This window comes from Thamnophis sirtalis, unplaced genomic scaffold (assembly GCF_051295495.1).
Source record: "Thamnophis sirtalis isolate CommonGarterSnake01/CBP01778 unplaced genomic scaffold, rThaSir2_p1.2 scaffold_5, whole genome shotgun sequence".
Classification (NCBI taxonomy): domain Eukaryota; kingdom Metazoa; phylum Chordata; class Lepidosauria; order Squamata; family Natricidae; genus Thamnophis; species Thamnophis sirtalis.
Genome location: NW_028261385.1, coordinates 43,257,975 through 43,285,090, shown reverse-complemented (window position 1 = coordinate 43,285,090; position 27,116 = coordinate 43,257,975). Strand labels below are relative to the sequence as shown.

At 37.1% G+C, this 27,116-nt stretch overlaps 1 protein-coding gene across 3 annotated transcripts in view; it reads left to right on the top strand.

Moving 5' to 3' along the window:
* Positions 1-27,116, top strand: part of LOC106539128 (uncharacterized) — a 129,970-nt gene that overhangs the window by 67,208 nt on the left and 35,646 nt on the right. Inside the window, exons 9-11 of one of the 3 annotated variants that reach the window (XM_087715718.1) lie at positions 4,027-4,072; positions 7,905-8,076; positions 20,834-21,684. The gene's annotated coding sequence lies outside the window, so the exon portion shown is untranslated. Of the gene's footprint in view, positions 1-4,026; positions 4,073-7,904; positions 8,087-20,833; positions 21,685-27,116 lie in introns of those variants that run through there. The other 2 variants (XM_087715717.1, XM_087715716.1) reach the window with 2 other exon arrangements.

Below are 27,116 nucleotides of genomic sequence, written 5' to 3'. Positions count from 1 at the left end.
CTTGACATGAGTGCTGAAATAACTAAGTTCAGTCAAACTTATTTTACCTTCAAACAGCCACAAAAAGATTGTCCAGACACAGACTAAACTCATATCAAGAAAGGAAACAGTCCTGACATCTTTTTTAAAGGCAAAAATGATAGTATCAGTAGAGTGTGAAATTGTAACAATTCATGCTATTATGCACTGCAGTTTGAAAATTCTGATAAAGTGATGTTGCATTTCCTGTCCCTTTGAGACTAGAAGTATCATTACAATGATGGTCTTGCAGTCAAGCTTTTCAAAACAGAGGAAGTTAGTAAAAGGACAAAATGATTTTCACACACACTTCTCCCCAATTTCCAGGGTTCATCATCATCTGTATCCTTTTTACTTGTAGCACTGATACAAACACAAGTATGTTCTGTACAAAGTTAAACACTTGTCTCATTGATTTTTGTGGAAGAGCATTAACAACTTTCTTTCTTCCACGGAAATAATGGACCTTAAACATTTTAAAGTTTGTCTGGAATTCATCGAGAATATCCAATTCGATCCACGTTCAGTTGCAAACCTAATTCTGTGCTACTGTTATAATTCAGACTTTGTTTTTGCAAAATACGTTTTCAGAAGCTTTCAATCTCACTCTTTTTCCTCTTTATTTAACTGTTTCCTTTGGCTGCTCTTCTGGGTTGGGCTTTTATCTTAATATTTTATTGCCCCATTGAACTATTGCCCATTTCAACCTTCTTAATCTCTCTCTTTCTAAAGGTGCATTTAAAACTCCCACTAAACAAGGAGTTTGATTGGTTCGTGAGCTGTCATATATAAACAGTTACAATATAAATTCTATGATGGTGTGGTGGAAGTTTCTTAATTTGTAACATTTATATTCTACTTTTCTTCCACAATAAGAGTCAAATGGACGGTGTACTATTAAATAAGTAGTTGTAGCTCTTTACCAATATGAAAGTGGTTTGATTTTTTTTCCTGAATTTTTTTTCAAACTACCCATTGTAATTTCCTGGTATATGCCAGTTATTTTATATCCAAGTACTAAATTAGTCTAAACTTGCTCAGTTTTTCAAGATTAGCTAGGGAGAGCTAGGTACTAACTCTAGTCGAGAACCACTACTAGTAAACTAAATTATAATTCTCTTGTAAATAAACTCAATTTGTATACAGAAATTAGAGTTTTTTGAAGTTTATATTTCAGCGTAAGCACATATTTACATCTTTCCCTATTTAAACGAAGGAGATGTAAATATGCAAAACTTTAATCAGGCTATTCCAAGAAAATTCAAATATGTAGAAAAATGAATGAAAAAATCAATTTAGTTTTTAATCTCAAGTTTGGCTACTATTTTAAGTGACTTTTATCAAACAAGAATTAGAGAGGACAATTTATTAGTTGATTGAAAAGAGGATTAGCACATTGTTCAACATGATATGAAACCAATGATTGAATAAAGAATGCCTAGGCAGTTTAAGGAGAGGTCAGGCTATCAAAGATTTATTTAGGAATGGTTAAATGCTGCAGATGACTGTGACTTATCCTTTAACAAGAATGCAATAGAAATTCATAACGTTAATGTCTAAATGGATATTTGAATAGCTTACTCCACACTCTGTATTTGCTTCACTGACCAAGCATTTGGATATGACACTAGTTTTATATATGCTGCTGTCTTCTACTAAATCAGATCCTTAGTTCAGCTAGCCAGGTATTGTTCCATGGCACTGGTTTCCAGGCTTTGAAAAGATGTTGACCCTGAGATCTGTGTGTAATGCAGCAGTTCTCCCTCTGAACTATGGTTTCTGAATGATTGAGCCACGTTAAAACAACTTGTGAAAAGCCCAAATGATAAACGGAAATAAGTTTTTAAGTATCACTAGAGATACTTATGCTTAACAGTACTACATTGTTTCGATGCTAGGGATATAATAATTTAAGGATGTTTAGATGCTAATAAATACCCATTTGATTGCAATAAGAATTTTCCAAGTAAGTATACTTCAGATTATAGATATTATTACATTAAGCATAATGTATATGCAATGTAAATATTAAACTCTGTAATGAGAGAATAAGCCCTTTGGGAGTTAAGGAAATTTATTCTGAATTTGGTTAAGTTTCCAGTGCAGTTTTAAAATATTACTTATTATTGCAAAATTAGAATACAGTAATCATACTGTTAACCTCCTTGTCAGTTGAGATATTTGACATACTGTAACATTTTTGAGTATATTAATATGCTGAACCACACAATTCAACATCTGTTATGCCTTAGTTATACAATATTTTCATTCCTAAATATATAAACTTGTGAAAACTGCATTAGTTTTTTTTGAAAAGTGATTAAAATATCCAAAACAGTAAATTAATATGATTTTAATAGATAATGTGCATTTCACGTAGGCTTGTGAATATTCATTGGATCCAGTGGAAAAAGTGCGCACAAACTATCCAAGAAGAGAGTTAATGCATATTTCTTGGCCAATATATATATATAATCTCCAACAGGCCTTGGGGAATGTGTATATCTTGATTGTACATTGTACATTCTCTGGTTATTATTTACACATCCCAAAAGCTATGCATCTCTCACTGGTGTTTCATACATTCTCATATACTGGTAATCTCTGAGGAGCAGTGGAAAATGTACTAGAAGTTGATTACAGTATGATGAAATTAAGAGTGTCATCAACTGAATGCCCCACAGAGAAAACCAAAGCCATTTTCTCATGTGGAACTAGTTTTTAAGTCTGGACTGAAAATATGTCAGCAGTTAGCCTGAGATATGAGAAAAATAGAAAATGGCCATTGGGAGTTGAGTAATGAATAATTGGTTAAATATGATCAACTGGAGCCTTAGTTAGACTTAGGCAACTCACTAATATAATAGTTAAGCATTGATATAGAACTTTCTCTAAGTCCTCAGAAATTCATATAAAGGTATCTTGCATGGGAGATCAATGAGATCATAAAAGGTATAACATTTAAACCTTGGCTCTTTTAATTACATTAACTTTCACTTGTATTATAATTCTCCAAATTTTATAAACTAATACCAAACTTATGCTTAGTAGCATACACATTGAAATAATTGATATGATTACCGGTATATGGTCAATGCAACAGTTTCAGTTTATCCAACAGAATAAGCGTGAAAAAGATACACTAAGAGAAGCACTAGTTTGTATTTTTCTCATTGATTCTAAATATACTGTAAGGTACTGCCCATTAGATGTGTGCACTCCTTCTAACTATGCAATAAACTCTGATTGTAGTAAAATCTGACATGCATTAATGGTTCCAAGTCATTATAGAACTTCAATTGCACTTCAATTGAAGCATAATTCTTACAATTAACCATGCAGCATCTTCCAGCGCTTTTTGACTCCTTGATCTTCACTACCAGTTCTATGTTTTCTGCCAGCTTTGGTTTGTGGAAAGTTTGACCCTTGAGGCATACCCATTTAAAAATTGTGTTGAAATGCTACAAGCTAAAATGGATTTTGCCCAAATTTATATCAGTTCCTTGAAGAGGCTCTTAATAAAATTTGTATTTTTTCCAAGCGCTTGGTGACATGAATCACAAACTGTTTATATATTGTTCATGAATAGTTTGAAAGCCATTTAAAAATGACTAGACATTAGGGAACTTTTTAACAGATTATTTAAATTACTGGTTCTATGATTTCCAATATTTTTTTATCCCAACAACAGAGCTACAGAAAGCGTGATGAAATTTTATTTGAAAAGAATCTTCCTTATTAAATCACTTTTTGTTACTGGATTCAGTTTTCCAGACCCCCGTCCCCATATGAGTTTTTTAGTTACATATTCATATTTGGCATCTGGAACTTAATAGTGTAGTAATTTAAGCAACCCAAATTTAAAAAAATGGTACACATTTACAATCACATTCTTGTATATTCTTAATATAAATGTTACAATATAAATATGTATAATTTAATATAATTATGAATTATTATATTAATTACAAAATAATAATATACATTATTTTATATAATTATGAACAGAATGAAGAAGGCCATGCTGGTTGACTCAGCCTTCCATCCTTCTGAGGTGGGTAAAATGAGGACTCAGATTGTTGGAGGCAATATGCTGATTCTGGAAAACCGCTTAGAGAGGGCTGTAAAGGACTATAAAGTGGTATATAAATCTAAATTCTATTGCTATTTCTGTTGCTGGCCTTCCTAATCCTATTCTTGGATGATGACAAGCAAAGATGGCACTGTCATAGCCAGCAGAACCACCTTGAAAGCTTCTTCAGTACGAAGCTAATGAATGTTCTTCAGAAGCACCAAGAGAATGAGAGCTAGCAATGTACTCTTGACAGTTATCACCATGATCACCTTGTCCTCTGTCCTTGAAAGAGGGAGTCATGTCTACCAAAATACTATATTGATAATGGGATGCAAGTTTCCAAAACCAGGAGGTGCTTTATAATTGAGAGGACAATACGTAATCTCTTCCAAGTGCACAATCATGGAAGTGTGCTATTCAATTGCTATGAGTATCAGAGATTGTTGCATTGCTAATCCTGGTGCTATATGAATGGTTTAGCATACAGACTCTATAAAAGTAGAATGTCAAGGCAATTCCACATGCCAAATTTCTCATGAAAGAATGCATTTGTTTGAAAAATCCTCCTCTGCTATCACTTTGTGATGCTTGCCCAAAATATTGAAGAAGAATGGAAATGTCTCATCTACTTTGGCATCTACTGTGAGGGATTTGAGTACTAAACATAAACAATAGCCTGCAAAAAAACTTATATGGGGTTCACTATTGGATTGCAATAACTACTTATATATGATAGGCAATATTATATTCATGCTTTTCAAACATACATATTGATGCCAAATGTATATGCATTTCTTTTTGTATAAATATTTTTGAAAGTTGCACCTAGGTTTTGAAAAGTTGGTATTGAACTCTTGGATCACACAATTGTCTTTGTATAATTAGTGCTCAAAAAATTAGCACTGACTGCAAATCAATGAAACAATCTTTCATGTATAGTTGGCTGATCTCATTTATAAATGAAGCATGTATTTTAAGTTTACAATTTGACATATTATGACAAGGTCATAAAAATATATAATCATCATAGCATCTGATGGGGAAGTACTGTGCATATATGTCTATTTTCTTTTAAATTGATTGCACACATTTTATTGAAATTTTATTGCAAAGTCAATTTTACATAGAAGCAAAGTACATGCAACATGTAACAAAGAAACATGTAGCAAAAACATGTTTGTTGCTCATGTAGCAGGAGTGTCCTGTGTAAACCACCTCTGAAAAACCTGATATTTAATTCTTGATTAACAGTTTCTAAATCGTTGATTTTTAGATGCTTTTAATAAACAAAATGATAGTGATTGGAATGGTATTTCCTTATGTGATGCAAAAGATAATTGAGGGGCTTTTGCTTTGAATCCTAAGTTCTATTTGAGTACATTGACTATATCTATTTTATTGTAGTTTTCTGAGAACCTACTAATATGTTCTAAAGTAAATACAAAAGGCATTGGAAAGGAAAGAGGAAGAATAATTTTGGTTGTCACTGACATTTTCATGGTTTTTATGCACATTGGTATCATTGCAATTTTCTCCCTCCCCTGATAAGAGTGTCATATACTATTAAGTTTATAGTAAATAAGTGAAAAAGAAGTAAAAAAAGTAATGTTTTCCATTATTACAGTTATTGAATCTGTTGTGCATAGATATAGATGATATAGCAATAGATATAGATAGATATATGGATAGAAATGTTATACAATATCATATAGCATTCAACTTTAGCTTACAATAACAGAGTTGTGAGGGACCTTGGAAGTCTTCTATCCAACTTTCTGCCCAGGGAGGAAACCCTGTATTATTTTAGACAAATGGTTGTTCAATCCCTTCTTAAACTTCCAGTATTGGAGCATTCACAATTTCTGGCAGCAAGTTGTTCCACTGATTAATTGTTCTAACTGTCAGGAAATTTCTCCTTAGTTCTAGGTTGGTTCTCCTTGATTAGTTTCCATTCATTGCTTCTTATCCTGTCTTCACGTGCTTCAGCGAATAGGTTGACTCCTTCTTCGTTGTGGAAACCACTTAGATATTGGAACACTGCTATCATGTCACCCCTAGTCCTTATTTTCATTAACTATGAAACTTGAAAAGGAGCAGAACATTCTTTGAATGCTATTTTCTGCACTATTGACAGCTGGAGGGAGCACTGATTGACTCACAATTTCTTAGTTGCTATTAAGGAATTGAGGAGTAGGAATGTTGGCAATGTGGAAATGCCCTTTCTTAGAATTTTAAATCTCATTTTAATAATGAAATTTATATTTTCAGTTTGCCTGTAATTCAATAACTGTTTTTGTTAAAGCTGATTTGCTTTATTTTTCATAGAAGCAAACTGCATGTTACACTTTATCAGATCCATACCATAGAAGAAAGCATAAGAACAAGGACATTCTGAGTTGTCACCAATGGTTGTAGGAGGAGGCAATTGTAAACATCTTCTGAAAATGTTGCCCAGAAAACTGGATAGACTCATTCAATACAATGCAGCCTTTTAAGTCAGTATAAAAATAAACCCCCTTTTATATTGGGTTATATTTTGCTTGTTCTTAGTGAGAGCCAGTTTAGTGTAGTGGTTAAAAACTGGAGCTGTAGATCAGCTTGGACATAAAACTAACCTGGTGACCTTGGGACAGTTGCTCTTTCTCAGCCTTAAGGAGAAAGTGATAGCAAGCCTTTATTGAAAATCTTGCCAAGAAAACTGCAGGAAACCTGTCCAGGCAGTCACCAGTGGTCAATACAGACAAGGGCACAAAATAATAAATAAAATAAAATCTTAGTGCTGTTTAAGACAATCACTCTTTGATGCATTGATGACTTCCATGGATCAGGATGAGAGATGCATGTCATGATCTGCAGAAAAGAGGCTTATTTGGACAGTCATCACAGTATATTTTAAAGAGGATAAGATATAGAGTTCAGGGCAGAGCAGGACAAGAAGTTTTCTGCAGGACTTAAAGATTTCTGAGAAAAGGCCTTGATATTTTACACTTCTCATGTAGCAGGATCTGACCATGACCTTCCTTATGTTAGTAGAAACCTTTGGGAACAAAAAGCATTTCTGAAATCTATTCAATTCCGATAGCTTTGTGGGAAACATTTATTTCAGTCCTGTTAAAAATCTTAAACTGCTGCATGAATTTATGTTCAAAAGAGATTTATTATTTTTTATAGAAATGTTTCATATGGGATGAGATTTAATATATAGAATGCCACTGCCAATCGTTTTGAAAAGTCATGGGTTTCAAACCTGCCTATGCTGTTTTGCAGAGAATATCAACAGTCTGATGCAGCATCTGCAGAGAAAGATATTTACTGGGAAACCTTTCTAAATTTCTGAAGTGCCACTCATTGATCTCAGACAAATCGTTGAAAATATGGCCTTTGCAAACATTGTGGAGTTGGAAAGCTGGCAGCCTGCCTGGTTCCTACTTAAAAGCATGTCATTCATGGAAAATAAATTTATCTAACTTGGCAAAAGTCAAGGTTTTCATGTTTTACTGCAATCAGACAGATATCACAGATAATTTAAAATCTTGCCACATATAATATCTACAGATAATTAGTCAAACATGTAAGACATTTTTAAAGTAAAATACCTTTAAGATATTTAATAGCTAAGATTTTGTCCTTCCCTCCTTTAATATTTTATATTAAAATATATTTTATTGAGTAACGGAGAACTTTGATTTGCATGTATTAGTGGTTTCATTTGGAAATGACCTTTTTTTAAATACAAAAATTACAAAAAGCCAGCATATAATAAGAACTGCAAACCTTGCTTTTAACATTCCCTTCTATTTTAATTTTGTAGATACCCTGTAGTCTGCTCGCCTGTCAAGGAGATGTGGAAATGTGCTGGCATTCCAGCTGAAGACATCATTATGAGTGAGAAAATGCTCAAGGCCTTTTTTCAAAGTGGGCACTGAAAGAGATGCTTTCCTTCTTTAACTCCAGGGGATGCTAAGAGCTGCTCCAACAGACAGGTATTGTAAGGTCAGTAATTTTCTCTCTGTGTGTGATTGTGTGTGTAGGTGAATGTGCCGAAGTATTTATAAAAACATTCAGGATTTTACTAGAAGGTGGGTAAAGATTTTTTTAAAAAAAATTAATGAAGATTCAGACACATCACAAAAGAAGGAATTGACAAGAAAGGATAATAAACTTGCCACGAAAGAGTTCTGGGCAGCACAGTACTGGCAGAAGTGATTTTAATATCTGACAGGTTAAGTTTCCTAATCTTTGCTATTGATATTGATGGGAAGTTTCATCTGCTTTTAGAGATTTTATCAGTGAAGACATGCTGCACTGCACGCATAACATGGGAACAAGTTTGCTGGAGATCACTGCTCTTCTTCCTCTGTGATAAAAATTGATATGAACTGTTTTAAACTGCTGGCAGATAATTACTCTGAACACTCAATAAGGAAAGCTATATCTTTAGAGTCTTCCTTTATCTTTTTTTAAAAATCCACTTTTTCATCCTCTTTTGTTTCTTTGATTACTTTGAGCCTTGTAATCAAACTAAGCTTAGTTCCTGGACCCTGGGGGCAGTATCTCTTAGTTCCCTGTCAAGGAGCGTTGCAAAACAATCAATCTTGCTCTCGCACTCTCTTGGTGGAAGTGCCACAACACGAAGAGTGCAATGCTTTGCTCTTGTGATGAAGCCTCAATGACAAAAGTTTTTATAAGCAGCTGACTGTATTTAGGGTTATGAATATGCAATGACTCTCATTAGTATTGAAGCATAGAAGCAGGAGCTGACATCCTCCCCCCCTCTTTAGAGCTGCTGAAGAATTGTCTAATGAATTGTCTTGCTTGTTCACTTGCACAGCCCTTTTCTGTTGTTTCTCCTCGTTCCAAGGGAGTTGCCCAGTTTAAGAATACTATTGACTGCAGAAATTAATTGCCAAGAACTGTAAAACAATCTCGAAATAGTGTTTAAATTGTCAAAACAGAAAGCATATAGCTCTACAGGAGATAAACGCATCACAACGGAGGAGACCTCTGGACAAGAACTTTGCTCACCATCAGCACAGGAATGTGGAGACATGGTCTTTTTCCTCCATCCATGCCTTCCCAAGCATGAAATTGACAACAGGAGCTGAATTCAAGCTGCGAGTATCTGATTTCTAGTTTGACTTTTTCACAGAAAAAAGAGAGATGATGAATCCTCATACAATAACTACTCATAGCACAGAACTATTTGGTGACCCTTTCAAGATTCTGTCCAACACTTTTTAATCTAGACCAGTCCAACTTTTTGTTGTGCTGCATGCATAATGATGAAAATGTTTCCAGCAAACTGGTTAAGATATCCTCTTTGATATAAAGCATACAAGAAGCTTCAAAACACTCTCACATATATGGCTCAGTGAGATAAATTAAATTCTTCACTGTATCCCTTTTTTAAATCAACCTCATAAACTGACAGACTGCAATTATAAAATGATAAGTTCTAAGAAGGAACAAATAGGAGATCAAAAGTTTGAGAAGCTTCATTATACATTTAATTTGTAATTAAAAGAGTCATATTTGTAGAAGGAATTGTTAATTTTGATATATTTGTGGGATAGCAGATAGCAACGTATTTGCTTGGCTCTCAAACCACTTAATCATTGTATGTGTGTGTGTGTGTGTGTGTGTGTGTGTGTGTGTCCGCGCGCTTTATACATGCATTTTAAGAATAAACACAGCTGTGAAAAATATGTCATACATCAAATACTTGTTTCCTCTGTCTCTTGGCTTCAGTGATTGTACATGACTATGAACAAGTAAGTAATAAAATCTGGAGAAAGATGAAACCAATCAGGGCCTTTTTAAAGTCCATCAATCATTCTGTGCAACCATGATATTATTAGCTCAAGTAAGCCTTGTTCTTGCCATTTAATGGACATCAAAACCTCCCTCATCCCCATTTTCATCCTGAGACCGAAATTACCATGGGAAATAATTTTTATGGGCATTATCTTAGTAAGGAACCAATCAGATCTAATCACATAACATGCTACTGAATAATTCAATATTCTTCCTAAATTTGCATTCTTTTTTTGTCTATTAGCCCATACTTCTAAAACTGTATGGATTAAAATATATACTACATCCTGTGATAGTAAGGAGATAATATCATGTGATTTTTCATAACCTACAGTATGTATCTTCTAATTATCACTGCTTTCTGCTGATGTCTAGCACATGTGAGTATCCATGTAAAAATATTTGGTTCCTGGACTTTTTCTTTAATTATACTACTAAGAAATCTTAACTACTCCCAGCTGTAAAAACAGCAAGCATAAGAAAACCAAAAGTGAAACAATTATTTTGAAACAAAATCGACTATGGTATGCAAATAACAACCAGCATGCCTGGTAGATATTGTAATGAACCCTAGAATTGTATTATATGACAATATTTCAGTTTTAATTGCAAACTGGGTAAAGATGATTGGGATCTGTAATTAGCACATACATTCCAGACCTCATGACTGCTATGAAAACCCATAGTATTTATGGAATGATTATCTGGATATAAGTTGGTGTTTCTTGTTTTCAAAGAATACTTGTAAAATCCGATTTAAGAAAGAGAAAAATGATTAGTTCATATCTTTCTAATATTAAAGCACCAGTTTCTTCATTTGCTCTAGTATGGACTTTAGTCATTTTAAATAACATGAAAAAGAAATAATATTTCTTCCAGATAGTGATGTGTTAAAAATATCTATGTGCAAAGCTTTAACTGTCCAAGGAATGAGTATCTGTGATTCATAAAAGATACATTTAAAAGACACTCTTTTTCCTGAGAATTTGGTTGAATTGGTACGGGTTCAAAATATGAAGTTCTAACTTTACTGCAATGTGAAACAGCTGTTTGTAAAAAGCAGGGATAGTAGCAATATACAGATGTAATTTGGAACAAGCACACTCTTCTGTCCCTTTTGGTATTTATTTACTATAAGTCTGTCATATTTTTAAATAAAATTGGTTGTGGTCTAGGGTTGGAAACAATTGCGGTATTTTTATCTCATAAAACTTGTAATTGTTTTGCACTGCAAAAAGGTGTAAAGGAAAGAAAAGGCAAGAAACTTTGAACATTCCTTGAAATGTATTAAAATTATTGTATTTAGTTCTGAACTTTTGAATATGACTACTTTGCTTAGAACTACAAGTTGGATGCAAATTAATATTTTAGTTCTACAGCTCATAACTTAAAAGTGAGTACCATTTGCATGATTATGTCTTACTTTGAGCCAGCCTATATGAAATTGTGCTATCCATTCATTGCTCAATCTATTCCAGACAACACATTAATCCCCTATAGCAGATGTTTAGGGTGATTTAGAATACTTTGAAACTGAAGCAAACTACAAGCGTAAGAAAATAAATTAGTAATTGACATATATTTAAGGGAAAGAAGAAACTGTTCCTTTCACTTCTGCTGATGAAAAAGTTCTATCAGCAAAATTCAACTGTTGATTCAGATTTTGTTATGAAACGTGCTAACAATCCTTACACAGTAATATGACAAAATTTATGCTATCACACTGGTATTGGTTTGCATCCAGTAATATCTATTTATATATAGGAAAGATATAAAGGTGGAAAATGCCTTCCTCCGTATGACCATGGAATTCCATAACTGTAGTATCTGCACCACAGAGTCGGTATTGGACCATGTTCTTAGTACAGAGATCTATTTTGTAGCATACTAATAGAAAGTTGCATTCTCTACAGAGTTGAACAGAAGAATTATTGGATATATGAAATATATCCCTTCCCTACATATTAGAAAGAAAGAAGCTGTGGCTGTGACACTATGAGGACTTTTTCTTTTTTTAATTGTGAAGAATACGCTACATTTAGCCTGGACATGTGTTTTAAACTTATGTACATAGGATAGTTTAAGAAAAATTAACTTCTTGATTTTATTGCCTTTTAACTGGATATTGGACCATATTATAAATTCCACACAGACAAACCGATTATGTCTTAAAATGCATATATTGTATATGACTTTATCTAATACATAGTTAAAATACAAAATGCGGTACATAACCATGTTCCTTTTATGAGTACACATAATATTTCTTACATGGACATGTAGAAAAGTGTAACAGTCTAGTAAATTACACTGTTTAATGGTGACTGAGAACTGATTATTGTTCATTTTCTAGAGCAGTGATGCAAACTTTTTATGGTTTCTGTGCCAAAAGCAGGGGGAGCACAGGAAAGTCGTGCACAGGTGTGCCACACATGCGCATGCTTCCACCCTCTGCGTACATGCGTGTACGACCAGCACTCCCCCCGCTTTTGGCACACTTTTTCGCTCTCCCTAGGCTCCAAAGGCTTTCTAGGAGCGTGGGGAGGGCAAAAATAGCCCCCCACCCCCCGGAGGCCATCCAGAGGCTTCAGGAGCTTCCCTAAAGCCTCCGGAGCACGAAAAACTGGCCCTACAGACAAACCAGAAGTTTGGGAGCCGATTTTCGGTTTGCTCATAGGGCCATTTTTCGCCCTCTGGAGCCTCCAGGAGGCTTCCCCGAAGGCTCCGGATGGCGAGAAACACCCCTACGGCCAAACTGGAAGTCACTTCCTGTTTGCTCATAGGGCCAGGGCAGTGTCCTGAAGGCTCCAGAAGGCAAAAAATGATACTACGGCCAAACCAGAAGTCCGTTCTCAAACTTCTGGTTTGGCCGTAGGGTTGGTTTTTCGTGCTTCAGGGACGTCTCTGGAGGGCAAAAAATGGCCTCAAAAGAAGGCTGAAGTCAGCTGGCCAGCACATGCATGCTAGCTGGAGCTGACAGGGCAACGCCTCACGTACCCTGACAAATGGCTCCGCATGCCACCTGTGGCACGCGTGCCAAAGATTTGCCATCATGGGTCTAGAGTAATGATCTAGATTGGCACTACATATAATCTGAATGTGGACGAAATACAAAAGGGAACAACCAGTATACTGAGTTGGTTTAATCATGGAGAAAGAAAGCATGAATATCAAACTGCATAATACATTTATGCAGAAAGGGTGAATGTTTTGTACATATTTTGTGTCAAATTCCCGGCCCACGGCCAGATGCATCACATGCTGGCCACACCCATGCCCGATTTAACAAAGGGGAAAAAAGTAACATGACGCCACCATGACAACGTGAGTTTGACACTCCTGGTCCACAGGAAAGAGCTTTGGTTACATAGCACTGATGAGCCTTGAAAAAGAGAGGGATGAGAAGTTACAAACCACTGATATATGGATGAGTGATGTAGGGATGTATGGATGACGTGGAAACAGATATGGTTTGGGTGTATATCTATGTGCCTTTTGCAAATTAATGATTAATATCTTACTGGTGAAAGGATACATTATTGCAGTGGTCCCCAACCTTTTTATCGCCGCGGACCAGTCAGCCTTTGATAATTTTACCGTGGCCCGCTGAGCGCGCGCAGGGGTTGGGGGGCGTATAATGTGGAATATAAATGTAATAAATATAATATATAAATGCAACATAAATGTAATAAAATAATTTATCATGAAACTCTCCCCCTTTAAAGTAGTAAGATCAATTAAATAGTCTAGCAAGTTTTTTTCACAGGGGGCAGGGCTTCCTTCCTCCCTCCCTCCCTCCCTTCCTTCCTTCCTTCCCTCCCCCCATTCCTTTGGCCACCAATTTTGATCCAATTCTCTCTCTCTCTCTCTCTCACACACACACACGTTCTTTGGGGGGGTTGAATTACTCCGCCTCACTGCGCAAAGTCGGCTCAGCATGCGTTCGGCCCCCACTTATGCCGAATCAAATCCGCGGCCGGCGGGACCAGGGGGTTGCATTTCAAAGCCGCCAGTCCTCTTGCTTCTTCTCCTTCACCGGCAAAGCTCCCGCTGGCGGCTCTGCCCATGGCAGCAGCGGTGGTGCCTCCCCTTCCGCTCGGAGCACCTCAGCTGGGCTCTGGGTTATCCCTGCCTCCATCTCCGCCGCTTTCCTACTAGCTCCCGCGGCCTCAAAAGCACGGCAGAGGAGGAAGGGGGAGGGATAACGCGGGAGCCAGCTCAGGTGCTCCGCTTGGAGGGAGAGGCACTGCCACTGCCATGGGCAGGGCGCCAGCGGGAGCTTTGCCGGTGAAGGAGAAGAAGCAAGAGGACTGGCGGCTCATCAAAACAAGTCTGGGGAGGTCCTTTGCAGGCGGCCAGTTCTAGCCGCCTGCAAAGGACTTCCCCACGTTTGCTTTACAGAAAACTCTGCGCGGCAGATAGAATCTGCTGCGCGGGCTTTTTTTGCGACGTGCGTGGCCGCGCAGGCGCGCACCTTCTCTAAGCCTTAGAGGGAACAGTGATCATGGCCCCCGGTCACTGCGCGGACCGGTGCCAGGTACTCCACGGCCCAGCACCGGTCCGCGGACCGGGGGTTGGGGACCACTGCATTATTGCATCAGTCAAATTAATCTGGAGGAAACTTAAGAATTGGATATCATTACTATTTAACATATACATGAAACCGCTGGGCGAGATCATTCGGAGGCACGGGATAAAATACCATCAATATGCGGACGATACACAATTGTATCTGTCCGCCCCGTGCCAACTCAATGAAGCGGTGGACGTGATGAACCGGGGTCTGGAGGCCGTTAAGGACTGGATGAGTGCTAACAAACTGGTGCTCAACCCGGATAAGACCGAGTGGCTGTTGTGTTTCCCCCCCAATAATTTGGCTAATATACCAACGCTTAGGCTGGGGGGTCAAATTCTACACCCCTCAGATAGGGTCCGCAACTTAGGAGTCCTCCTGGATCCACAGCTGACTTTTGATCACCAGCTGTCAGCTGTGACCAGGGGGGCATTTGCCCAGGTTCGCCTGGTCCGCCAGTTGCGGCCCTACCTAGATCGGGGGGCCCTCACAACAGTCACTCGAGCCCTTGTGATCTCTAGACTGGAATACTGCAATGGGCTCTACATGGGGTTGCCCCTGAAGTGCATCCGGCGACTACAGCTAGTCCAAAATGCAGCCGCGCGAGTGATAGTGGGCGCACCTCGGTTCGCCCACGTTACACCTGTCCTCCGCGAGCTGCACTGGCTGCCTGTTGGTCTCCGGGTGCGCTTCAGGATACTGATGACCATCTTTAAAGCACTCCATGGTAGTGGATCTGGGTACTTGAGAGACCGCCTTCTGCCGATTACCTCCCTAAATCGACCAATTAGATCTCACAGACTGGGCCTCCTCCGAATTCCATCTGCCAGTCAATACCGACTGGCGACCACGCGGAGGAGAGCCTTTTCTGTTGCTGCTCCGACCCTATGGAACGAGCTCCCCATGGAGATCCGCACCCTCACCACTATCCAGACCTTCCGCGCAGCCCTCAAGATCTGGCTCTCCCAGCAGGCATGGGGATAGGTTCCTAATTACCCGCCCGAGTGTTTGACTGTTGAATGAAAGTTGGGTTTTTATTACTTTTCTGTTGTTCACATATTGTTTTGTTTTGACCTTGCACCTCCCCTCCCTTGTCGTTGTAAGCCGCCCTGAGTCCCCTCAGGGAAAAGGGCGGCATATAAATCCCAATAAATACCTAAAAAAATATCAGTGATGGAATTTTTTTACTTGAATGAATTAAAACAAATGTAGTTTCCACAATGGCCAAGACGTGTACAAAATACCAAGGAGGTAATAAGGAAAATAGGAGAGCTGCACTATTATTTTACAGCACCTTGTATTGTGAGATATGCTTCTGAAATTGGAATTGGGAGACCATAGCTGGTAATCACAAGGAACTGTATACTCAACAATTTAAGCTAATGATGAATTAAAGTCAACTAACTAGTGCTATTATCCCAACTTGTGCAGCTAAATTTCATAGGTTAACCATTCCAAAGCAAAATCTTTCTAGTTTCTTTTGAGGATCAGCATAAAATAGTTCACCTATCAGAACTGCTTTGAGAAGCAGGTGGCTACATCTCTAGAAATGATAACCTTCCTTTAGTTCTTCTGATATTTGGTGACAGGATACAAATCATGTAAGGGCAATACCTTCCAGTCCTAGAGTCAATTTGAAATGTAGACATGGATTGTGATATCAATGTCATGGTGCACATGCTTTGAGAAAGCCATTATGACGAATAATAGAGAGATTCAGTGGGAAGCCACTGAAAGCTGTAATTTAGGGTTCCAGAAGCCACAGTATTACGATTACCATTAAAATTTACAGTGACAGAAGCCCAATTACACATGGTTATTTTCTTTTCTTAAATCAAACTATATTTCTGCTGTACATGAAAGATTCATTTCCTCCCTCCAATCACTGTCACGGGAACCTATTTTTGTAGCTTCTGGTGTCAGAAGAGATGGGTTAGCCTTATCTCTATGACAATGAAAGGATCAATGAGGGTAGCAAAGCTGGGAGCCTCTTTGGAGCCAGCGGAGAAAACTCATTTGCATGATAATCAGCACCATGCAAGCCTCCACACTTAGCAAAGTACAGCTCAAGTATAACAGCAGTCATGAAACAGAACTGAAGTAGGAGCTTCCCACTAATTTTGGGAAAGCTGGTAGATAAAGCAACAAAGTCAAGCTTCAGTAGAAATGCTACTTCCCAGACAAGATAAAAGAAACTGAAGTTTCAATCTGAAATGTTGGTTACTCATTCCCCTTTTGTTTATTGAATTCATCTGAATGAGATGAACTAACCGATTACTTTATTGAAATAATTTTTTCTCTATTAGCTATCTTTTTGATCTTTTGGGGGAATGTACTTAAATCCTTTCTGTTCAATTTTCATGACAAATTGTACATGAAATTGTCATTTTTTGGTGAGTTAATCTAATGCTTCAATCACATGTAAATATTTTATTTATTACATTTTTATTATTTCCTCGAAGGAGCACTAGGAATCAATAGTTTCTCCTTCTTCCTACCTCGTTATATTCTCAGAACAATCTTCTGGAGTAGATGAACAGTTTGAATGACCTACCTAGCAACTTTATTATTGAGTAGGGATTTTAATGTTGCTTTTCTGAGCAATGGTTCAGAAAAATAAACCAATAAAGATAGTTTATTCTTTATTTTAATTATTCATTTACATCATTAAAATTGTTAAAGGCAGACAGATAATTGTCCAGCAGCTTTGCATAGTTTCTTTGGATCCAGGCTTCCAAGAAAGAAAGTACAAATAAGGAGTCATTGTAAGATTTTTTGATAAACATAGCTTAAGTAAAAATTTTGGAAGAACAAAGCTTCTGTATACTTCTATGCTTCTGTGTTGTTCAGTTCGAATATATCCCGTTCTGAAAGCTTATCAGCAATTGCTGAAGAAAATAGGTGAATCTAAAACATGTACCCCTCTTTTCTCAAAATGGAAACTGGAAGCTTAAATAACAACAGTAAGAATAGAATTAAATAATTTAAACCTGAAGTATATGAACAAAATCACAGTTAAGGAGAAATTAAACATATTTAATAAAACAGCAGCAGTCCTCCCCAAACCTTTCCCCAGACCAAGCAAGCAAATATACAGAACTAGCTGGATACCCGTGCTTTGCGATGAAACTATGTGATCAGGCTATGGAAGAGAAATTCGGTTCACAATCTGTTGGCTCAGTGGTGGTCAGTGATTGAAACACAGAAGGGAATATTGCTCCTGACGCCTTGAATCCAGAAGCAGTTCCATAGGTGGAAGGCATAGACATTTTGGTGAGATGCTGACTTTTAGTACTGCAAGGAGGCGCAGATCACTCCTAAGTGAAGGAGTGGAATGTCTGCAAGTTTGAACTGAGATAACTGAATGTGAGGCAACTGGCAGTTGGAACAGAGTTCTTTTCAGGTGTGGAGGGGGAGTAGCATTCTAACTCTTTAACATCAGAGTGTGTTAATATGAAGCAACTGGCAGTTGAAACAAAGTTCTTTTCAGGTGAGGAGGGGGAGTAGAACTCAGCATCAGAGCGTGTTAATTACTGTATAAGAAATACTAATTATCTGATGATCATTTGAAAAAATCCTTTCTTAGTGAGCACCTAGAAGCCAAGAGGAACATACATGCCAAATTTCAAGTTTGTAGGCTTTATGGTTCTGGAGATTTTGTGATGAGTGAGTGGTATTTGCCATATCTATCTATCTATCTATCTATCTATCTATCTATCTATCTATGGATATGGATATGGATATGGATATGGATATGGATATGGATGTATGGATGTATGGATGTATGGATGTATGGATGTATGGATGTATGGATGTATGGATGTATGGATGTATGGATGTATGGATGTATGGATGTATGGATGTATGGATGTATGGATGTATGGATGTATGGATGTATGGATGTATGGATGTATGGATGTATGGATGTATGGATGTATGGATGTATGGATGTATGGATGTATGGATGTATGGATGTATGTATGACTAGAGAGTAATTAGGCCTATGGCCCTTTCTAAATGATGATGTTTTAAAACCAGTCAATTCTCACATGTCTGCTCATTTATTTATAACTGGGTTTCAATGACATGTACCCATCATAAGTTTATCATCTCTGGCAGAATAAGGACATCATCTAGTTCTGTCAATTGAAACACATGGCTTTTCTCAGTTATAGTTTTCATCTTCTGGTAGTTATCAAATCTTGAGTAATCAAGTGATGAGTGATTAAGTCATGTCCATAAATATGTAAACCATTTATTCAAATGTAATTGAGTTATAATTGATTATGACATGCCTTGTAGAAGATGTACCATGTAATAGGTTTCCCTTGTATTTACCAGTTCTGAAAATGCTGAGCCTCAAATATATTTCAGTTTCCTTGAAGAAATGACATAAAAAGGCTACAATGAATGCTGATGAGTCATAGAACTAGACATGTTCCATCTCATCCTCAATGATTCTATCTGAAGGGATACCCTATGTTTCTATGTTGCAAAGGAAAGGCTACCATATAGCCGTTTATCTTGCTATTACCATGCCTTGTGTACTATGATCTTTAGCTAAAGTAAGGTTTATTCTATTTGGGCATACATTTAGTCTGATAAAGGAGAATCTGGGTTTTGATTATTTTGAAAGAGGGAAAATTCAACAATGAACAACTTTCTGAATTTTACTGAATTACTGATTACTGATTCAGAATTCCTGAATCAACTTTCTAAGTTATAATTTTTTAAAATCATTATTAAAGAGTGAAAACTTTCTATGTAGCAGCGTTGCAAATAATAATACTAACAACAAACAGCAACAAATAAACAGCGCCTAAATGGTAACTAAGACTAAATCCAGGAATTTGAATAAAGTGAGTAATTAGATCAGGACTTATTAAATATTTCTTCAAAACTTTGTCAAGTTATATTCATTCAGAGTCAATAGTATTAGTGCCCAACATTTCTGTTTTGGATGCTTTTCAATGGTAACTTTCCAAGCAACTGTATTACAGTGCTCTTAGTGGTTCCTTCAAAATCTATAATATTCCAGTTTGAAATGAGATGGGATTGCAACAGTACAGTAACTGCTCTTCATTCCTTCTAGATTATGTCATCTCTGAAAAATTTCTTTAATGTCTTTAAACTTGATATGTTTATTATATACGTACATACTTAAAAAATCATTTTACTGTTGCATATTATTAAACACGCAGTATTTTTTCAAAGAAGTTGGTGAATAGAATATATATTTCAAATCAGTTAAATCCTGAGCTTTTAAATGAGGTCCTTTAAAAAGATCAAGTACTGTCTTTCACTGTTTTTATGTGGGCATTGTTTCCCTATTGTTCTTTGTTTTTCAAAGTTTTAATGATTGTAAGCCACCCAGAGTTGTATATAACTTTAATACATTATTTTGAATGGAAAATAGAAACAAAAAGAGTATATAACAGTGATGCTAATCTTTTTGTCATTGCATGCCCAAATCCATAATGCAATTCATGCATGACCCCCTGTGTGCCCCGCACCCCTGTGCATGCATGCTTGACTCCTGTGTGTGCCCTGCCCCCAATACGTGCACGTGACTGCCCCCAGCGCATGTGACCCACCCCTCACCCATTTTTGGCTTCCAGGTTGGTGCAGGAGGTTTTCCAGGCTCAAAACAAGGTGCAAGGAGGCCTCATATCCCCCCCTGGACCCCATTTTGGGCCTGAAAGGTGTCCTGCACCAACCTGGAAGCCAAAATGGGGTATGCGGGCACTGCACAGCCCCCCCATACAATGCGACCACTCCCCATATACACCCCTGCCATGCGCACATGCATCCACACATGCATCCACCACCACACATGTGCAGCAGAGACCTTAACACTAGCTAGCCGGTGGGAGGCACATGCACATGTGCAGTGGAGCTGGGCTGGGGCAACGGCTGGCGTACCTACAGAGAGAGCTCTCCATTTCCTCTTTGGCATACGTGCCATTGGCTCGCCAGCACGGGTATATAACATTTCCTACACTCCTATTGCATATGACCTCACCCTAAGTGACATCTGATCTTTCTTTAATCAACTGTACACACATTTTAAAAATGTCTTTAAAAGATTAATTAATTATGCTGATTAATTGATGAAAGCTGGAGCTTCATTGGAACAACCATATGGGCCACATGAACTAATATGAAAAATATCGGGGAGAAGAAATGCAATTTCTCTGATTCAGCAAACTGATAACATGAAGAAAGTCAAGCAATTTTACATGCTTTTTAGCACTTTATCTAGTTGCCATACCATTTGGCATGCTATTCTCATGTTCCATAATTGCTGAGAACAGTCTTTCTAGTGAAAGTTGTCTTTTTTTTCTTTTTCATAGATTGGATGATGTGGTACAGCTGATGCAAAGGTAAAACTTGAAATGAGCATGTTTGAAATCCCAAAGTCTGTGGTCTGCAGCTCCTCCTTCCAAGCACCATAGAAGAACTGAATTGATAGGGCTTGTCCTCTGCTACTGATAACCAAGATTTGATCCATAAAAGTAGGCAGGTTTGTGAGCAATAGGAAAGGAGCAGTTTTACTTTAACTCTTGCCATTGAATCTGAAGAGTAATTGCCACCCTGGAAAGGTAATTACATATGCTATTGTTTATACACATAATAGGTCTGGAATGCATGTTCTGCAAATAGAAAAAAGAAAAAGAAAATCCTGCTTTCAGATTGGGGCGGTACACAATGTATAGTGACAGAATGCCACAAATAGCATTCATACCCCTGCATGTTAATAGGTGATTTCTCTTGGTGTGTGTGTTTAAGGCCGGGGATGGGAGGAGGGATTTAGAGCATGAAAGGGAAGGGAAGGAAAAAAGGCTTTTTTATAAAGTACCATGTAAATACAAGTGATTTCCCCCTCTCCCTCGCTGTTCCTAGTTCCCTTTCTCTTGCTGTCTCTTTCTTTTTAAAAGAATCAAGAGAAATGTTTTTGAAGCTTCAAAGGGATTGCACTCTTCTCTTACCCCATGGGAATATTAATTACTCCCAAACTTTTAAAATTTCTTGAACAATACCATATGTGTTTGTAAAAGAAATTACAGAGAAAGCTGTACTAAAGGGGTCTTGACTTGAATTGCCCTGAAATTGGACTAAACAGTTTGACAGAATATTGGATAGCAGTTTGAAGCATCCTGCTGTGCCTGGAGCGGGACACGACACACACACACACACACACACACGCACAGAGACAGAGACAGAGAGACAGAGAGAGACAGAGAGAAAGAGACAGAGAGAAAGAGACAGAGAGAAATGTGTGTGTTTGTATTTCTGTGTGTGTGTGTGTGAGAGAGAGAGAGGGAGGGAGGGAGGGAGGGAGGGAAGGAGAGAGAGAATTTTGATTACCAGAATGTCTCTTGCATCTATTATATTTTGGTTATTTAAAAGCATTTATTGGAAATAACATATAGAGTGCCATGATACATCCTTCCTGGATTATAAATATGCCTTTCTCAAGAACAAAATTATATTTACATTGCAAAGAATGCTTCAGAGTATTGTAGGAACAAGAATGGCACAAAGCCAAGAATTCTTTTGTATTTTAATATTGAACCAAGCATTGTTAGGGGCTGAAGCAAATCATCATGGGTTATGCTCTGCGGTGGTGTCCAGTAAATTGCATGACCAGCTTGTTAGGTTTGACAAGAGCCCTTTCCCTAACAAAGGCCTCAGCAACTCCTAGCAGCCATGGAATGTCAGAATGAACACATTTCACACACAGATGTGTGACCATAATGGCTTTTAGAAAAGATGCATGTGGTGGAGAAAAGTGTGTGTGTGTGATGTGCTGGGGAGGTGAACAGTTAGCAGTAGGGACCCAGCCCTGTTGACCATTTTTAATCAGTTCTTCTGTAAACAATTCAACAATTTCATTGTTCTCCAAAAACTAATAAAGAGAAACAAGCACTTTTCATTCATCTTGAAGTAATTTTCTGTCAGGTTCAAGCCCCTTGTGGCTTACAGCTTGTGCACAGCTAGCTGTGTGATACCACTACTATTTCAATTTATTTTACAAACTCTGACCATTCAAATGTCAGCTAGTGTTCACCAAGCCGGCATCTGAAATTGTGCAGTTAACGAGTTTTACAACACTTCTATCAAGAGAAACTGTTTAGCATAACTGACTCTTAAGGAGTTATTATACCTCTAAAAATCCATTTTAAGGGGCATTATTTAAATAAAATAGAAAAACGGTTCACTGCCTTTTAAAGGGCCTACAAAAAAAGTCCATCAGATCCAGTGCAGTAATCCTCAGCTTAAAGCACTCTCAAGAGCCCTTCTGGGAATTATCAGCATAATGAAATGTTTTGTGAAATGTCCAGATAGATTCCTCTACTCCACAATTTTATGGCACCATATTTATTTTCCACCCATTTTTTTTAAAGTGAATTACTTTTCGACAGGATGACTTTACACTCGGCAGATTAACTGAACACATACTATTACCAAGGTTATAGAGTGGAAGGCAGAGCTCTGTTTGCAGCATTGTCTATATAAAACTCTAAGAGAAAGACGGGCCCTTTAAACCACCATAAGGCTTATGCTAATGTGGTGCCTCTTGTACATTATTTCCCATACCTTTTAACAATTCTGTTACACAGTTTGTAATCAATCTATCCTTTGGTTAAATGCCCCCCTGCCCCTGAAGATAAAATGAAATTGCACTTACTGAATAAAGAGATATTTCTGGACACTAATATCAAAAGGAATAGATGTAAATTAATTATAGCTGCCAATGGCACCAAATTAGTTTCACTATAAAAATCCACAATGGGTAGTGCACAAAATAACCCAAATATCTTGATAGTTGTAAAAACCACACTAGCAATATAAAAAGCTATAAGGAACTATTTTAAAAGTGTATTTCAGAAAGACAATATATCAATAAAAGCCTTTATATTTTGGAATACAAGTTCTTGTTTTATTATCCTTTGACAAGATGACCTTTATTGGTCCTTTTCATAAATACAGAGTAGTTTTACACTGCAACAGTGCATTCCTTGGGGAGCATCCCAGAGTCCATAGATTTATTCAGATTTCCATCAATTTGTCATTTGGCAATTTTGAAGTCAGAAAGAGGAAAAAGTATACTTGGCAGGGTTGCCATAGGAAATGTCAGGAAGGGTCAAAGATCTGTTAGAACATTTCAAATTCAACTTGCTCACCAAGATGCCTTATATCAGCATGCAATCTATGCCAGCCCTGGAGCTGGTATAGATTTGTTCCATGTCATTGGTTTTAGCTGCTCCCTCTTTTTCTCAAAACAAACAAACAAACAAACAAATGCTGCAAAAACTAAGCAGGATCAGATGTAGTTAAAATCAGTGCTGCAAAATCACATGGATGGGAAGTTCAAGATATCCCAGGATTTTAGGTTAAATTGAGAAGTTGAAAAAAATATCCTCGATGATGGCAAAGTCAAATCATTTCTATACTGCTACCAAATCACAAACATATTTGTGAAGGTATCAGGAATTTCCTGAAGAATACTTCAAGCCTTTGCTTCTATCACCTCTGGCAAGATTTTATGCCCTCATCACCACATGATTGGGCTACTGTAAAATGCTGTAGATGAATTACTTTTGAAGTTTATATGGAAACTGCAGTTGTTAGTGGAGCATGTGCTGGCAAAATCAACTTCTAGGAGTACATTACACTGTGCTTAGACCCTGTGTTGATTACCAATAGACTTCTTAGTGCAAGTCAAAATACCGGTATTAATTAAACATGATTTAACATTAGATACCTCCAGGCAGATATTTCCAGATATAACTGACATCTAATATGTACATTATGAGAAAATACCTGGGAAGATTAGAAGGACTAATTCTGTAATGGGACCAACAATGTGGAATGGCTTCCCTCTGAATATCAGGCTCATCTCCATATAAGCATTAAAACTGAATTGTCACAGCTGTCTTTGGTGGTTGATATTTAATAGTATTGATTGAGCTGTTATGAATCTGCATGGAGTTGGTGGTATATAAATAAAGTAAAATAAAAAATAATGGATTTTTCTAGAAACTCTATCTTTAGAATTAGGGCTAGAAATGCTCTGCCAAAGCAAGATATAAGTACAACAACATTTATTCTGAGTTTTTAATAACTAATCTCCTTTACCAGGAATAGATTATGAGTGTTATTTTTTCCCTGGGTGTTTTCCGGCAAATGCAGGGTTTCTGATTTTTAAAAAACAAACTCAATGTTGATCCATTGGTTGAGACAGAAATTGACTGACTGACTTGTTACCTGGCCAAGATCCTGGTTAATATTAGCAGGCAATGATTCCTTGCTATTTGCATTAACATTGGGCAGCCTGAAGAAAAAGTAAAGAAAGAAAAGAAAGAAAGAAAGAAAGTAGCTTCAATAACACAAACCATTTTTTGCTTTATATGAGATAGCTTAGAAATGATAAAAGCACTTACAGTTTATAAATCTTTGACCATATTATATAAATAAATTGAGCAATTGTTTTAGTTCCCAGAAACTGACAAAGAAACATGATTTCAGCAGGAAATACACAAGTTCAGAGCTCCTTGACTGCTTGTTCACTTAATGCCAAACCATATTAATTTCCCCCCATTATCCATAGTTTATCATGGCTTTGCTAGGGAGCCCTTCGTTTGTCCTTTCTTGATAAAATTACCTGAAGTTTCATGTATCATAAGAGTTGACAAGACATCCTTTCCATGCTCTTATAGAATAACACAAGAAAGAAAAGGTTATGCCTTTTCTTGACTAAAAAACGGATGAGTTACCATCCCTGAGAGACCTGTTATAAGAAAAGGCATGGAATGAGTTCTCAATTCAGATGTTACACCAGAAACATGAAGTTTAAAATTTCAGGCTACTGTATATTGTTTTCCATTTCCTTCCAATTATTTTATAATAATATATCCTGATAAAATAACCAGCGGCCATTGCTAACTAGGGATAATGAGCACTCCGTATGGAAAACGCCAGGCTGAGGAATATTTTTTAGTTAGAACATAATATCGGTATGTATGTGAAGTAGATTTTTATGTTTTAATTTCATTATCATTTTGTTGTTGTTGCATTTCAAATGTCGAAATAACACCGTCCTTACATGGCTCGCAAGGAAACATTTTCTAATAGTGGTGCTGTGCTTTCTTCCCCTCAAAACATGATCATCATCTTATGAAGCTTTTTGGTGTAAATTGAAAAAAAAACCATCCAAACTTTGATGGAAGCCAAATACATCATTCACTAGCTTTTTGGGAAGAAAACATCAACGACATCCGTTATGTGCTGTGATTTAGAGAAGCTGCATAACAGGATTGTAAATTATAAATCTGTCCTGACATAACAGTCACTGTGAATTTATTTATTTAATTGTTGGAAGAAGAGTTTTTCTACAACAGCGTCAACTTCACCACAAGTAAAGGGTTCTAATTGTTTTGAGCAGTCACATTTGAAATTTTCATAAAGAATGACAGACACTATCACAAAGTTGATGCAGGTAACTCATTTGTACCTACGATTCTTTCTGCCTTTCAGGATCATTTTCTCAAAATTTGCCTCCTTGCTCCACATTTCCTGCAGTCCATTTACACTTGCCCAAATTTAGGGGATTATTTTTTTGGCTTAGTCCATGGAAACCTGTTATTGAAGTTTTGCACTTAGCAGAATTATGCCCAATCTATGCCCAACAGACACATTTTTCCTGTTTGTCCAGGCAGTCAAAAGAAAAACTCAGAGCATCTCTGATAGGGATTGGGCTTGTCAAGTACTGGCAAAATTGAAGGATTACACTCTGGACTTTCCCACAGCCAGCCTATCCAAGAAGAGAAGGAAAAATGAGACTGTTTGCTTTTTGCTCCTATGGTTTTGAAAATATTGGGATTTCAGCTTCTAATGAAGAATTTAATTTCCATTGATTATTTTAATATTATTAACCTCAAGTAATAGTCTCACCACATTTTTGCATGTGCATATGTATGTCTATGTAGTCATTGATCACAACAATGTATCATATCAATGAAGTTTCAAGCTGAAATTTTGCCAGTGTGTTTGGATTACAGCAGATGGTTCTTACTAGAGAAGACTTTAAAATACCATATTAGCAATATTAGTAGGGAATGGGTATGAGAGTTAAATAATGAGAACTTTAAGCTGTTATACTTTCATGTCCCCCTTCCCCATACTCAAGCTATTCCTCCTTATGTTTTCAGTTCTATGAGTAAAGAAACCAGGACTAAATTTTCTTACCTTTTATTATCAAAAAATGCCATCCAGCTCAAGGGAATTCTTTATATGGAAGATTCCAACCCCTTCCTTATCTGTCTTATATTTGAAAATAACTATATTTCTCAAAGGTTTCAGTTTAGTTTTAGTAAACTATATTTTTAGAGCAGATTCTTGAAGTTGTGATAACAAGATGACGAGAAAGGTTAATCCTATTTGAAAGTTTAGGGGTCATGACATTGGAAAGTTTGAGATCCCAGTTTTATAGATGGTGCTGGATTCAGCTTTTTAAAAGTTACCTTGAATAGTAAGTACTTTGTTATTTCTTATTTTAAAAGACCAGCATAACATTTTGGGGGGGAATTGGTTATTCCCCAAGAGCCAAGGTGGCGCAGTGGTTAAATGCAG